This window comes from Phascolarctos cinereus, unplaced genomic scaffold (assembly GCF_003287225.1).
Source record: "Phascolarctos cinereus isolate Bilbo 61053 unplaced genomic scaffold, phaCin_HiC Scaffold_4;HRSCAF=312, whole genome shotgun sequence".
Lineage (NCBI taxonomy): Eukaryota > Metazoa > Chordata > Mammalia > Diprotodontia > Phascolarctidae > Phascolarctos > Phascolarctos cinereus.
This window is the reverse complement of record NW_027555847.1, coordinates 471,341,295-471,356,098: the sequence shown is the minus strand read 5'-3', so window position 1 is coordinate 471,356,098 and position 14,804 is coordinate 471,341,295. Positions and strand designations below refer to the sequence as shown.

Here is a 14,804-nt window from a genome sequence, read left to right as displayed (position 1 = left end):
TGAACACTTAGAGGCCATTGTAGGGTTATTAATTGGCCTAATTTCAATACTGTGTCTCAGGGAATAGGGAAGCCTGCGGAGCAGGACAAAGACAGTGAATGGCTGGTCGATGGAGCAATCAGAACACATACAACATAGATCGATTAATTTTGCTGTCTTATATGGGCACAATTTGTGGCTCCCCAAAACAATTACAGTAGTAACATCAAAGACCACTGATCACCATAACAGATATGATCATAATGAAAAAGTTTGAAATATTGTGAGAATTACCAAAATATGACACAGAGACATAATGTGAACACAGCATGTTAGGAAAATGATACTGATAGACTTGCTCCACACAGGGTTGCCACAAACCTTCAATTTGTAAAAAAAAAAATGCACTATCTGTGAAGAGCAATAAATGAGGTATGCCTGTGTGTATATTTATTTACTTATGAATTATACACATGTATTATACTAATTATTATACTATATATATTTTGTTGTTGTTCAGTTGTTTTTCAGTTGGGCCCAACTCTTTGTTACCCCATTTGGGATTTTCTTGGCTAAAATACTGGAGTGGTTTGCTATTTCCTTCTCTAGCTCATTTTATAGGAGAGGAAACTGAGGCAAACAGGGTTCAGTGACTTGTCCGGGATCAGATAACTAGTAAATGTCTGAGGCTGGGTTTGAACTCAAAAAGATGAGTCTTCCTACTTCAGGCCTAGCCCTCTATCTATTGTACCACATAGGTGTCCACTATATATTATACTAATGTATTAATTAATTATATTAATCTCAATAATGAATTAATCAGAATGTGTTAATTCTGTACATCATATGAATTTATATATTTTACATATATAAAACTAATAATTACGTATGTTACATAAAGTTTACCTAGAAATTAAAATTTTAAGAGTGAGGTAAATATAAAATAATATTTTATTAATGACACAAAACCCCTTTTTGCTCCTACTAAAATATTATCTATAATTAAATTTTAGTGAGAATATTGTCATTGAATATGATTTATTCTTTTTGAAAATCTTGGTTTGATACTTTGTGATACAGTAATTTAAAGGTTTGCCTACTAAATTTTGGGGCATCTAGGTGGTGCGGGGGATAGAACACTGGGCCTGGAGTCAGGAAGGACCTGAATTCAAATCTGACCTCAGACACTTAGCAGCCATATGATTATGGGCAAATTACTTAACTCTGTTTGCCTCAGTTTCCTCATCAGTAAAATGAGCTGGAGAAGGAAATGGCAAACCACTCCAGTATCTCTGCCAAGAAAACCCCCAGTGGGGTTGCAAAGAGTCAGACATGGGGGCAGCTAGGTGGTGCAGTGGATAGAGCACTGGCCGTGAAGTCAGGAGTACCTGAGTTCAAATCCAGCCTCAGAGCAAACACTTGACATTTACTAGCTGTGTGACCCTGGGCAAGTCACTTAACCTCAGTTGCCTAAAAAAATAAAATTAAATTAAATTAAAAAAAGAGTCAGACATGATTGGAAAAGACTGAACAACAATAACAAATTACTAAATTCAGTTTATTTCAAAACTCAGCGAGAAACACACTAGCTCTAGAGTCAGAGAACCTTGTTTCAAATCCTACCTCTGAGGCTTACTACCAGTGTAATGTGGAGCAGGTCATTTTAACCTCCATGGACCTTGATATCCTCAAGTGACAAAGGAGGGAGCTGAACTAGATGCCCCAGAAAGTCCTTTCCCTCTCTAAATCTATGATGCCATGAAAGAGACAGCACCAAAATTATCTTTGCCCATGCTTGACGTTGAATTCCCCATCCCATCTACGAATTACACAAATTTTTTTGTTGTCATCAATTAGCAAATGTTCATCTTCTCCAATGTCAATCAATTGTTCTTGTAACAATTAGTTAATTGAGAAGCTGTTGCACTTTTGTATTTTTTACAAATAATAGATTTGGGAGTTGTGTCCCCATCCAGAGAAACCCTGCTTGTAGGCAGCAAAACACCACATTTCCAGTCCAAAATGAATTCAAAACCTGCTGAAACTTTTTATTAGGGAGATTTTGAAATAAGTCAGAGAATTCTGTTCCTAAGCTTTATATATCTATATATCTATATCTATATCTATATCTATATCTATATCTATATCTATATCTATATCTATATCTACATCTATATCTGTATCTGTATCTGTATCTGTATCTGTATCTATATCTATATCTATATCTATATCTATATCTATCTATCTATCTATCTACATATATGTGAGAATTTTTAAAAAGTTAACACAGTTTTCAGCCACTTGAAAAGAATAAATATAGTCAGTAGAAAATAAACATTTATCAAGTGTCTATTATACGCCAGGCACTATGCTAAGCAGTGGGAATGCAAATATGAAAAGAAAGGTACTCTCTGTCCTCAAGGAACTTATAATCTAACAATATAATAAATATACTGAGGGAGAGAGTGGTCAACAGTGTTAAATACTGCAGAGGGGTCAAGAAGGATGAGGATTTGGAAGAGTCCATTAGGTTTATCAATCATTGGTAGTTTTGGAAAGAGCAGTTTTCATTGAATGAAGAGTCAAGGATAAAGGAGAAGGCTGACAACTTGGTAGAATGGAGAAGTAGTGGTTCCTTAAATTGGAAATAGGAAAATACAGAAGAGAGGTAAGTACTGGGGAAAAGATTATGTACCTGCACTGTATATCAATATATATTGCAAATCACCCACATCTAGCCAATCATCTGCTATTCACTCTTTCCCATAAAAAAAAAGAAAGGAAGGAAGGAAGGAAGAAAAGTATACGTGTAGATCTTTCTCTTTAGTCACTGTCCCCCACAGAGTCTACTTGCTTGAGAGGAGCCCATGGCAATACAATATGATCTGAAGAACAGGTTTGGGGGATGCTGGGGTGGGGTGGGTTATAATTTCTGATTCCAGGTGCTGAACAATAAATAGGGGAGTGTTGAGCTATAATAAGTGAAGGGGAGGCTGTGTTGTGTTGGAGGCCAGTCTGTCATTGGCTATAATATGAAAGGTGGAATGTGGCATACCTTCCCACTCTGATTGGTTGTTCACATAGCCCATGGAGTCAGGCCAAGGTCCCCTCTTTGGAGACTACTGATCAAATTCAACTCCTTCATTTTACAAATGTGGAAACAGAGACCTAGAGAGGTAAAAATGACTTGCCCAAGATCGCACAAATAGTATAAGCTCCTTAGTTATTTCCAGGTTTTTAGAAGTTGAGTTCACTATCTGTGCATGTTACTGATCTGAGCTCCCATTTCCCCCATTTCTGATCTCTTCCCTTCGAGCAGCTAATATATTAATCTTATGATATACATCATATTAGTGAAAAAGGACAATTTACTTAACACACATGAAGAGCCAATAGCAGGAAAATACACTAAACAGTAGACTTTCTCACAGCATCTCAGAAAGCCTTCTCTCAACCTACAAGTGGTGAATCTAGGTTCCCTACCCCTGGCCGCCTCTAGACCATCTACATTTCTTTTGCCTCTTCCTACGGGGGGAAGGGACCCAGACAGTTTATAGTCTGTTTCACTCTCACTCAAATAATCCTTCTGTTCCCCCAACACAAGCCAAGGGAAGGGATAATGGGGCTGGGGAAAAAGCTCAGCGACTCACATCCGGTGGTGGGGGCTTTTGCTTCAGCCCTAGAGTTGTGCTGGGCATCCGAACTGGAAACAGAATGCATTGTTGCCTGTGAGTGGAACCATCCTGGACTTGGGATAAGCAGCTTTGGTCTTATTTTGCTCTTTTCAGGCTCCACAGCATTTTCTAGACATTTCCAGCCACGTACACTGCCACTTCCCTTTCTGTGTGGAAGGCACAGATTGTCTTGCTTGTGCTTTTTTTTTTATATATATTTCCAGTGCTTTACCTGGTGCCTGGTACATAGTAAATTTGTTTGTCTTTCTGTCTGTCTGTCTCTCCATCTATCCAACTGAAACTGTACCAGACATATAGAGTGGAGTCAGAACTGAACCTGTGATTTCACTGGGCATGGGTGATGCCCAGTGAAGAACTTCTACCAATGCAGGATAGCTCTTTTTTTTTTTTAAATGAATGATCAGTATTTGAATTCAGGTTCTCAAGCTTTACATCCAGTCCTCTTTCTACTCTCCCTTTCTTTCCCCCCTCATTTTCTGTGCCAAACTCCTAGAAAACTTTGTCTGCACTTGTCCTTTTTTCCTTCACTTTTACTTATTTCTTAATCCCTTACAATTTGGCTTCCACTCCACAATTTGACTAAAACTGCTCGTTCTAAGGTTAATTGCTCAATCAGTGGTCTTTTCTCAGACTTAGCTCCCTTAACCTCTCAGGCACTTTTCTACACCATTTACCACACCCTTCTCCTAAATGCTCTCTCCTTCCTTCTGAAACATTACTCTCTCCTCTTCTCTGTCTGACTCCTCATTCTTCATTACCTTTCCTCATTCGTCATCTTCTTTGCACCAAATGCAGGCACTCTCTCTCTCCCTGTCCTGGACCTGTCTCTGTACTTTCTCTCTTGGCAATGACATTAGTTCCCACAGGCTTGTCATCCCTGTACATATCATGCAAATATCCAGCTGCAATATCTCATTTTCACTCTGGGTTTGATTGATAACTTCCTGCTGGACATCAATACCTATATGTTCCCTAGGCATTTCAAACTCAACATGTTCAAAATGGGACTCATATTTTTCCCAAGCTCATCCCTCTTCCAAAATTCCCCATTTTTGTATATGACACCATTATACTTCTAGCTACCCAAGTTTGCTACCTTAGAGGCATTCTTGACTCTTCCTTCTCCCTTATCTCTTATATTCAGTTAGTTAACTGGTTTTGGTCGATTTTACCTCCCCTCCATAACATTTATTTCATCCATTCCTCTTTTCATTCACATAGCCTCTACTCTGGTTCAGACCCTCAGCACCTCTCATTTGAATTATTGCAATAGCCTCTTCATCAGTAGGGTGGTGATCTGGTCTGATCATATATTCTCCCTCTATCCATTCTCTTCCTTCTCCCGATCATTGCCTACACAGATTTCAAATTGACATTCCTAAAATACAGATCAGACCAGGTCACAACCCTACTCAAAAATCTTCAGTGGCTCCCTGTTAATTGTAGTATAAAAACCAAACTCCTTTGTTTGGCATTTAAAATGCTCCATAATGTGTTTCCACTTGCCTTTTCAGTCCTACTTCTTATTATTTCCCTTTAGATACCTTTTATTCCAGCAAACCTGCTAGCTGGTCCCTGTGCACAACATTTCTTCTACCACCTCTGTCTCATTGTAAAAGTGCTTCCTTACATCTGGAATGCATTCCTTCCTCACTTCTGCCTCATGGAATCCCTAGCTTTCATCAAAGGACAACCCAGAAGGCCTTTCCTGATTCTCCCTTCTCCCTGTATTACTAGCATTTCCTTCTTAAAATTTTACTTTGTACTTTGTATTTACTTACTCATATACATGTCATATCCTACCCTCACCCCTTCCTCCAGTAGAATGAAGCTCCATGAGGGCAGGAACTATTTTGCTTTTTGCCTTTGTATTCTCAACATCTAGCAAAGTGCCTTGTACATATTAGGCATTTAATGAATATTTGTTGAATTGAATTGCATAACTTTAAGCAAAAGAATTTCACCTTTTTGAATATGTCTCAGTTTCCTCATCTGTAAAATGGTAGGTCTGGACTAGGTCATCTCTAATGTCCCTTCCAGCTCTAGTTCTTTAGTTCCAGCTTCCAGTTCCAGTTCTCTAACTCTTTGCTCACCTCTCTCCACATGTGTTTTGGCATCTGGGAACTGCAAGTGAGCCCCTACTAATGTTTTCAAGATGAACATGTCAGGTAACTTGGAGAAGTGAAAGCATACTGCATTTCTTTGTTTTCTGTGTTTTTTTTTTTGAGGGGGGCAAATAGTGAATCACAAAAGTTTACTGTTAGAAGTGAGATCATTTGCTCTCTCTCTCTTGTGTAAAAATGGAATATGTCAATTAAAAAATACAAAGGAAAAGGAAAAAAAAACCACCTCAGGTAACTGGAAATAGCCTATTTTCCAAGGGAGTTCAAGGAGAGACTCAGTACATACCTTTGGTTCCATAACTCTAGGTCACTGATATTGTGACATATATTTAGATGTATAGAATGGCCTAATGATTGAGAAATGTGTGTGTATATATGTATATATACTATATAGAAATATATATGAAGTGAGTAGATATATGCATATGTGTATAATGTGTGCTAAAATGAAATGTTTTAATTAAAAATAAAAAGAAAAAAAAGCCTCTTTAGGTAATTGGAAGTAGGCTGTTTTCCAAAGAAGGTTCAAGGAGAGACTCCTTCTTTACTTAGTTTTGGGTCACTGATACTGAGGGCTCTGTCTGTGACATGTATTTAGGTATATATAAAATGGTCCAATGACTAAAAATATAGATATTTATATCTATGCACATATATATTATATACATACATGTAATATGCTATATAGAAATATATATGAGGGGTCTATTGTGTATGTACATGTGTAAGCAAATAGATCCATGTGACTGCTGTTCTTTTTGGAATATTCTTAAAATATTTTCATTATATTTTTAATTGTGTGAAAGTGCCCAAAGGCCTAATGGCAAAGGGATATGGTTGTTAAAAAAAATGGAATAAATAAATAAATTAAATTTGATTAGAAAAAAACCCAGTCAGAGTTAGTGATGTCTGACTTCCTCTATTCACGTTATTGCTACTCTTGTTGCTTTTTGGTTTTTGTTTTGCTTCTTTACTGTTGTTGTTTTTCCACCAAAGCTGTCATTTATCGTGAGAACAAGAGCAGCCATGTGTTGATTTTTCTGGATTCTTTTTGGACACTCTCCCAGTGCTAATGAAGGCCCTTCCAAAGTGCTAAAGAGCTGGTGCCAAAATCAGTCTCACTGAAAACAATAGTGGAGTGAATGGCACACAGACAGCATCTTGTATGTATGTGTGTATGAATGCATGTGCATATGTGTGTACATTATATGTATGTGTTTACGTATGCATACAGTGCACATGTATACTTGGTACATGGCCTCATGCTTGACTGGGTGCATTTGTCTGAACAGACTGCTGCTTCCTGAGGTGACATCTTCCTTTTCTCCCTTCAGGAGCCATGATAAATTTCCTTTCACTGAAGGATGGCCTGAATTTCTCCCTCACACAAAGCCCTGCCATGGCAGTTCTGTAGCCAGTGGAAATAGCTACCAACTCAATCTTTCGTTTTCACTTTCATGTCAATAGGAATATTACGTGATTATGGACAATTAAAAATAAGACACAGATGATGCCCCAACTTCAGAAGCAACTGGATTTCTGATCAGTCATTTAAATTGTGTCCTTTAAACTGGTCCCTAGGCATTTTCAAGTTAACTTTATTACCTGAAGGAGAAAAAAAAAAGCAAACTTTGCTGTGTTTTATCCCTCTGTCTGCTTCAGGCTTTCTTCCCCCCATATCCAATACCTTCTTATTGCCTTTCTAACAATGTGTAATTATTCTCTCCTCAATTTGTTTACACAGCTTGGAGATGGGGACAGAGTTCTCTAGTGACCGTGCAACGGAGTGCAATCACCCTAAAGAGAAGCATTTAGAAGCCATAAAAGCTAAATAGTCCTGCCATGGACCATTACATAACCCCGTTATTCAAATTCAGTAAATCAAATTAAATAATCTCAAATATCTGGATTTCTGGGTTTTAAAAATTTATGTCTATGGTGCACTATAGTCATCTCCCTTTACTGTTATTATTCATCTACTAGAATTTATGTTTTTTATGAATCAAAACACTCAGCAATCACACGGGCCAATGAGCTCGTCTCTCGCAGATGAGCCGGGAGCTTTGTGCTCCACCTACTGGCTGATACTGATATTGCCCGTCTCGAAGGCCATCCCGCGAAGAGGTTCGACTTGAACTGCTTGCCCCGGGCGGGGTGCGGGGCAGCCACTCTCCGAGGAGCCGATGGCCGCTCTCCCCAACCCCAAAGCCCATATATTGCTACTGAACGCTCGTTATCTGTCGCTTTAAAAATTACAGAAGAACCAGTTGTCTCAGCGAGGGTCCTAAATAGTCCTTTGGGCTTTGCTTTGTTGGGTGGCTTAAATTCAGAGACAACATGGAGAAATTTACATTTGAGGTGAAGGCATATCCGTTGTCTCCTGCTGCAAAAACCGCGGCCCTCGTGTTGGATTTCCTTGGCCCCCATTCTTCTTTATTAAAGCCCGCATGATTTAATCAAACTCGTTTGGCCGTCAGAGCCGGGAAGCAACACTTTTTTCATTGCTAAGTGCCCTTCCCCTCTCTGGGGCATTCCTGCTGTTGGAAGAGGCCAGACCATGTGAGGAGACCCAGGCTGCAAGCTCCAGAAGGTCTTTGAGAACAGGACAAGGGAGAATGAGTCTTCGTCGTTAGCTTTCTTTATTAGGAGTACTGTTCTTGCTTCATTAGGGTCTGGTTCTCAACTCTAATGTTTGATGAAGTTCAGATAGAAAAAATCCCAGAACAAGGTGTTAATCATCCCGTCATTAATAGTTCTTTTGTTTCCTACGCTTAGGGAATGATTGCAGAGGAGGATAAAAATAATTGATTTCTGTAGCTGAAAGAAAGTATTGGGATAGGAACTCACGTCATCATCATCATCATTATTGTCATTATTATTATTATTATTGCTATATCCTTTCTGAAAACCCTGAAACATTCTGTTGCAGCAGGGAGGGATTTCAAACTAGAGACTGCTATAGAGACTGGTTTAAATTTACAGCCAATTTAATTATGGCTTAACAAATAAACAACCCTCCAAGCAGTATTTGTGTGTCTGAGAATAAAAAAATGGCCCCAAAACACTGGTAAAATATGCATTATTTCATACTTTTCTGGCATCCTGTTTCATCTATCTTATCTTAGCAAACTGAAATACATGTATGACTCAAACAACTTTTTTTTTTTTACCTTCTTCATTTTAGAGCTTAGGTGCCTTCAAATGAATTAAAACTTCCCAATAAGGACATAAGGAAAGTTCTTTTTCACCTCCCAGCTCCCAAGCAGACAGCTCAGATTGGATATTTATGTATATAAGAGCTCCCTCGATTTATCAGCCATCTTCTCCTCTTTCACCCTCTTATTCAAACATTTCAACATAGCAACAGATGGTGTTTCAGACTCTTTGCTGTGTTTGGGATTGTTTTGCTGTAGAAAAGGGCTATTTTATGTTTCTTTACTAGGAGGGCTGTGACTATAAATCCCCTTCCATAACTAAGATGTTCAGATGTGACATTACAACTGGCTTTTAAAAATGAAAAGAAGTGGATCTCAGACACCCAAGTCTTTGTCCATGACTTTGTCCATGTAGCCGTTTAATGTAAATTTTCTTTTCTCTAAGAGAATTGGATTCTCCTTTACAACCATCCCCTCCCATTCTTGTCTCCACCAAATCCTCCTCTCCTTACACCATCATGTCTATGAAGAAAAGGTCGCCCATGTAAGAAAAAGATGCCAGCACCAAGTCCTCAGTATAAAAAGCATAAATCATAAAGCTTTGACACATGGAAGGTCAGAACACTTTGCAGCTTTATAAGAGCATTTTGTACCTCAAAGTCAAGGGGGCACAATTCAGCAACTTATTTCCTTTGGCTTAGTAAATATTTGACTTACTGACATTTCTGGATTGCTTTTTTCACTCATGTATGATGGGACAAATTTCACTTTTTAGAAGCTATGGATTCTTTCATGGTGTCTGAACATTTTGTGACACTGTATTGTAGGGGTGTTGGGTGAAATTAATGGTCCTCCTGATCAAATGAGATAATGTATGAAAATTACTTTGCAAACTTTAAAGTGTTATAGAAATGGCAGATATTATCACCACCACTACCACCACTATCGTCATCATCATCATTATTCTTACTCAGTTGGGAACAAGTAGAAGGACAGGGACTGTGGTGAGAGAGACAGAGAGACAGACAGACAGACAGAGAGAGAGCGAGAGAGAGAGAGAGCGAGAGCAAGAGAGCAACGTGTTGCATTTGTGTTGGCAATGTGGGAGGAGAGAAGGGAGCATATATGAAGGATTTTACAAAAGCAAAAATGACTTCACAACTGACTGGAGATGGGGGTTAAGAGAGAATGAAGAACTGAGGATGACACTTGAGAATCTAAGTAACTGGGAGGATGATGGTACTCTTGAGAATAATAGGAAAGTTTAGAAGAGAGGAGGGTTTGAGGGAAAAGATAATGAGTTCAATTTTGGACACATCCAGGTTGATATGTTCAGTAGGGAGTTGGAGATGAACATGAGAGGTCAGGAGAGAGATTAGGGCTATATAAATAAATCTGAGAATCACTGCATAGAAATGATTATTGAATCCACAGGAGCTGATGAGATCACCCAATGAAATAGTATGGAGGAAGAAGAGAACAGGGTCAAGGACAAATTTAAGGAACTGCCATGTTGAGCAGGCATGATATGAATAAGATCCAATGGAGGATACATAGAATGAGAGGGCAGAAATGTACGAGGAGGGCCAGAAGAGAGTATCAAGAAAAGGGTGATCAACTGTGTCAAAGAGTGCAGAGAAGTCAAGAAGGATGAGGATTGAGATCCAGCCCTAACCACTCTCATGACCTTCAGCCACACATCTCCAACTGCGTTGTAGGCACCTCAAACTAGATGTCCCATAGAGACATCTTAAACTCAATATGTTCGATACTCAAAGCCTTCCTTCTTCCAAACTCCCTTATTATTATTGAAAGTACCACCATACTCCTTTACACCCAGGTGGACTCTATATTTTCTCACTCCCTCCCCGCCACATCCAATCAGTTGCTAAGTCCTATCAATTTTGCCTTTGTAATATCTCTCCTCTATGCCCCTTATCTCCTCTCCTCTGACACTGCCATCACCTCTCTCAGCCTTAGGTAAATTATCTCCTCTGTAAAATAAAGGGGTTCAACTTGATGGTCTCTGAGCTTCCTTCCATGCTTTAAATCTATGATTCTATAGCTTCCTGAAGGGAGTATGAGGAATACCTGATTAGGTGCATCATACTTCTATTAGGAAAATTAGAAATAAAGATTAAATATAAAAATATATTGCCATAGGTGGGTGGTGTAGTCAAAGATCTTTCACGTTTTATAAGGGGAAGGTCCACAATTGTTAAAACTCACTGAGCTTCAGTTTCCACTTCTGAAAAATGAGGATAATAATGGCATCTACCTCATGGGGTTGTTGTGAGGATCAAATGAAATAATATATATATATAGAGAGAGCATTTTGCAAACCTTAAAACTAGATTAATGTTAGTGATTATCTCTAAGCTCTCTGATTCAGTGATCACTGTCTATCTTGAGCCTGGTTCCAGATAGAACCAGGGTGATATTGCTCTGGGAATTTGATAGAGGAGCAGGAAATAGAGCCATTCCTTGAAGTTTGTTCCATTTCTTTCAAAAGAAAGAATGACCTCTCCTAGGCCTTAGCAGCACCTTTAGCTGCTAATGAGTGAGGTTTTGTGGAGCTGAAGGCCTGTTTGAGTGGGGTGGACTGAACTCACCTGTATTTATCACCAAAACAGAGGCTCTAACACTTGAAAGAGAGGCCTTGCTCATAGATGTGCTTTAAGAACTCATGATCCTTTTTTGTTAAGTGCAGAAATTTCTCCCAGTGGGTCCTGGGTCAAATGTTTGGATTCCACACTTGAAAACATGAGCATGTGGGAGCCCAGTCCATTGCAGGGAGCATTCTCAGTAACCTCCTGGAAGTTACCCTCCTTTGATATCTGTGAAACACAATAAACACAGCAGCTAATCTGTCTTGTGTTATATGTTGGTTCAGGAGATAAGAGCTATCAAATACAATTTTGTACTGGATTTGGTTTTTCATTCTGTGTGAGAAAATAAACCTTTCTCTGCAAGGCCAGCTCATGAGGAACAGAATGGTAAAGTAGAAAAGGCACTGGGTGTAGAGTCAGCGGACTTGGCTTTGAATCCTACAACTGCCCTTTATTAGCTGTGTGAGCATCTAGACAAGATAGCTTAAAGTCTCTGGGCCTCATTTTCTAAACCTGAAGATGAAGGGATCAGATGAGGTGATCATTTAGGTCTCTTTCAGGTCTAACTTGTCTGGTCCCATGGGCCATCACCAGTTGTCCTGACCTATGTCTTGCCACTGGACCCCAATGACTCTGGAAGAGAGAATAAGACTGTTGGTTTTGTACAGCCCTGCCTCACTTAAATCCAATTCACTTGCAAGTCAAGACATCACCTTTCTGATGTCATTGGTCCTCCTTGAAAACAAAGGACAACAACAACAACAACAACAATAACAGCCACAACAACAACAACAGTCTGATCCCATGAGGATCAAATCTAATAGTGTGCTGGGTAAATGTTTAACAACCAATTTTCTGGTGAGGGGGGATGTTCACCTGGCATACTTTAAAGTTTATTCTGCATTATTATTACTATTAACATTTTCTCCATCACTTTCTGAAGTCTAGACAATCAATAATATGATAAATCAAGATTTCTAAGGTGTAAATGCCCACACTGAAAATTTAACAATTGCCTCTCAAAAGCCTGATCTAGAAAGAACCATGGTGATCTTTCTCATTTGACTTTCTGTGTCAGGGTCAGAGTTAAACCTTTTGGGGGCATGGAGAAGGAAGGGGTCAAGATCTTAGTACAAACCCAGGCAGTGCAGTAAGTCCGAATTGTGAATAGTATAGGAGTGGGTAAAAATAAACATCTACGAAAGGCACTTTGGATAACACCTTTTGCTAAAACAGCAGAGCTGAAAATAATAGGTAATGGGACTGGTGTCCCTTTAAGAATCTGTGAGGTTACTAATGGATATAGGTCATGATGACAGCCTTAAATAAACCTTTAGTAATAAACAAATCATGTGGAGTTTTCATAAGATTACCATCATTTTGAGGCTGCTCCAATAGGACAAAGAATGCATGAAGGAAATGAGCATGATAGATCATATACATCATACTGTCATAGCCCAAGAAGGGGACAAAAAAAAAATCTTTCAAGGAGCCTCGCACGGTGCTCTTGATAAAAGCCACGAAGAATGTGCATTAATATTAATTCCGTATTTTACAATTCGCTATTCACTGTCCTGATGCAAAATGCTAGGTTGTATGTCAGTGAGGATGGGGCAAGGGGGTTGAGTGGAAGGACATAGTTCATCTTTCCACCTCCCAATCTTGAATTAAAAAGAAATCAGTAGACATTAGATGCCGACTCCCAGAATTGGGTAATCAAGCATTGAAGGGAGTGTAGCAGCTGGTTACATCTCCAAAGTTGATGCAAAAACAGGTCTATGTAACAAAGGAAGTCTCTGGCTCAGGAAAAAAAAATATTACAGTATACTACCTTGGCTTTGGAGTCACCTATGGAGGATTCTATGGAAATTTGCCCAAGAGCTCTCTTTTGAGGCTGAAGAGCCTTCTAAAAGTCTAGTTTTTTAATGCAAGTCAGATCAGTAGTCGTAGCTGTTCCATTCTGTATTTGAATGTCTTTCAGTTACCTTGTTTTTTTGTTCTTCTGAGTCATTGCTGAGTCCAGAGAAAATTTATAGATTATGTCTATGGGATATTAAACATTTGGATGAAACGTGAAAAAAAATCTGAATGACAGACTGCATTTTTCGGTTTTCATCTAGATGTTTGATAATTTGTAGACATAACCATGGTGAGTTAAAATAACTCAAAAGTATAGGGTTTTTTTTTTCTACAAAGAAATCTCATTTTAATTTCAGTGGGCTTTGGTATTTGTGCAAAGTGTGGAAATTGAATATACTCCAAGGTTTGTTTGGTGATCCAGAAAACATTTTCCTACTGTGGAAGGAAGGAAGCACAGACTCTCAGAGCTGGAAAAGATCTCAGAAAGAGGCTTAAAAGTTCTTGAGCCTTTCCTTGAAGATCCCCAGTGTGAAGAAACTCACTACCATTCAAAACCCTTCGGTCCAACTCTTGATAGGTCCAATTGTTAGGACATTTTTCCTTACATCAAGCCTGAATCTCTCTCTTTGCTAGTCATGTCACACCAAGTTAACAAGCATTTATTAAGTGCCTACTATGTGCCAGGAACTATTCTAAAGGCTGGGAACATAAACACAAGTAGAAAGAAAGATAGCCCCTGCCCTCATGGAACTTAGCGTTCTAATGGGAGAAGACAACATATCAAAGAAACCTTTAAAAAATGGAGGGAAGGAGAAGGTACCTGCATTGAGGCATGGTAGAGAAAATCTGGACAGTCAGGAATGGAGCAACGAAACATAGCTGACCTGGGCATTTCCCTTAAAGTGAAGTTTCTTACTAGCCAGTCAGTGGAAGGGACTGCAACTTCTACCCATTGCTTCTAATTCTATTCTCTTGGCCTAAACAAAACAATATTTACCATGCATCTTTCCCTTACTCTTTGGGCCACTCTTGTGTATGACAGCTCTTAAATACTTGATGAAGATAGCGATCAAATCGTTTTCTGTCTTTTTATTTCTAACCTAAACATCATCCCTAATTCCTTCAACCAACCCTTGTATTATCATACATAGCTTCTAGGCCCCTTGAAATACTGGCCTTCTTCTTTTGGACCTATTCCAGCTTGTAAATGTTCTCCCTAAAAGGTTTTGCCCAGAACCAAATTGTGTTTATTCTTTCTTCCACCTGGAGGGTCTCTAAGATGAATACAGAGTAAAAACGTGATGTTTCATTACTCTAGAAGCAGCTTAGAAATCTGTATGTATAATGATGGGCTAACAACTGCAAATACAAGGTGACATCTTG

At 38.9% G+C, this 14,804-nt stretch overlaps 1 long non-coding RNA gene across 1 annotated transcript; it reads left to right on the top strand.

The window, feature by feature from the left end:
• The first annotated feature begins 2,930 nt into the window (after positions 1-2,930).
• LOC144456701 (uncharacterized) lies at positions 2,931-7,706 on the top strand. The gene is made up of 2 exons (XR_013485719.1): positions 2,931-5,842; positions 7,542-7,706. It is a non-coding gene; the product is annotated as an uncharacterized LOC144456701 (long non-coding RNA).
• The last annotated feature ends 7,098 nt before the right edge of the window (positions 7,707-14,804 follow it).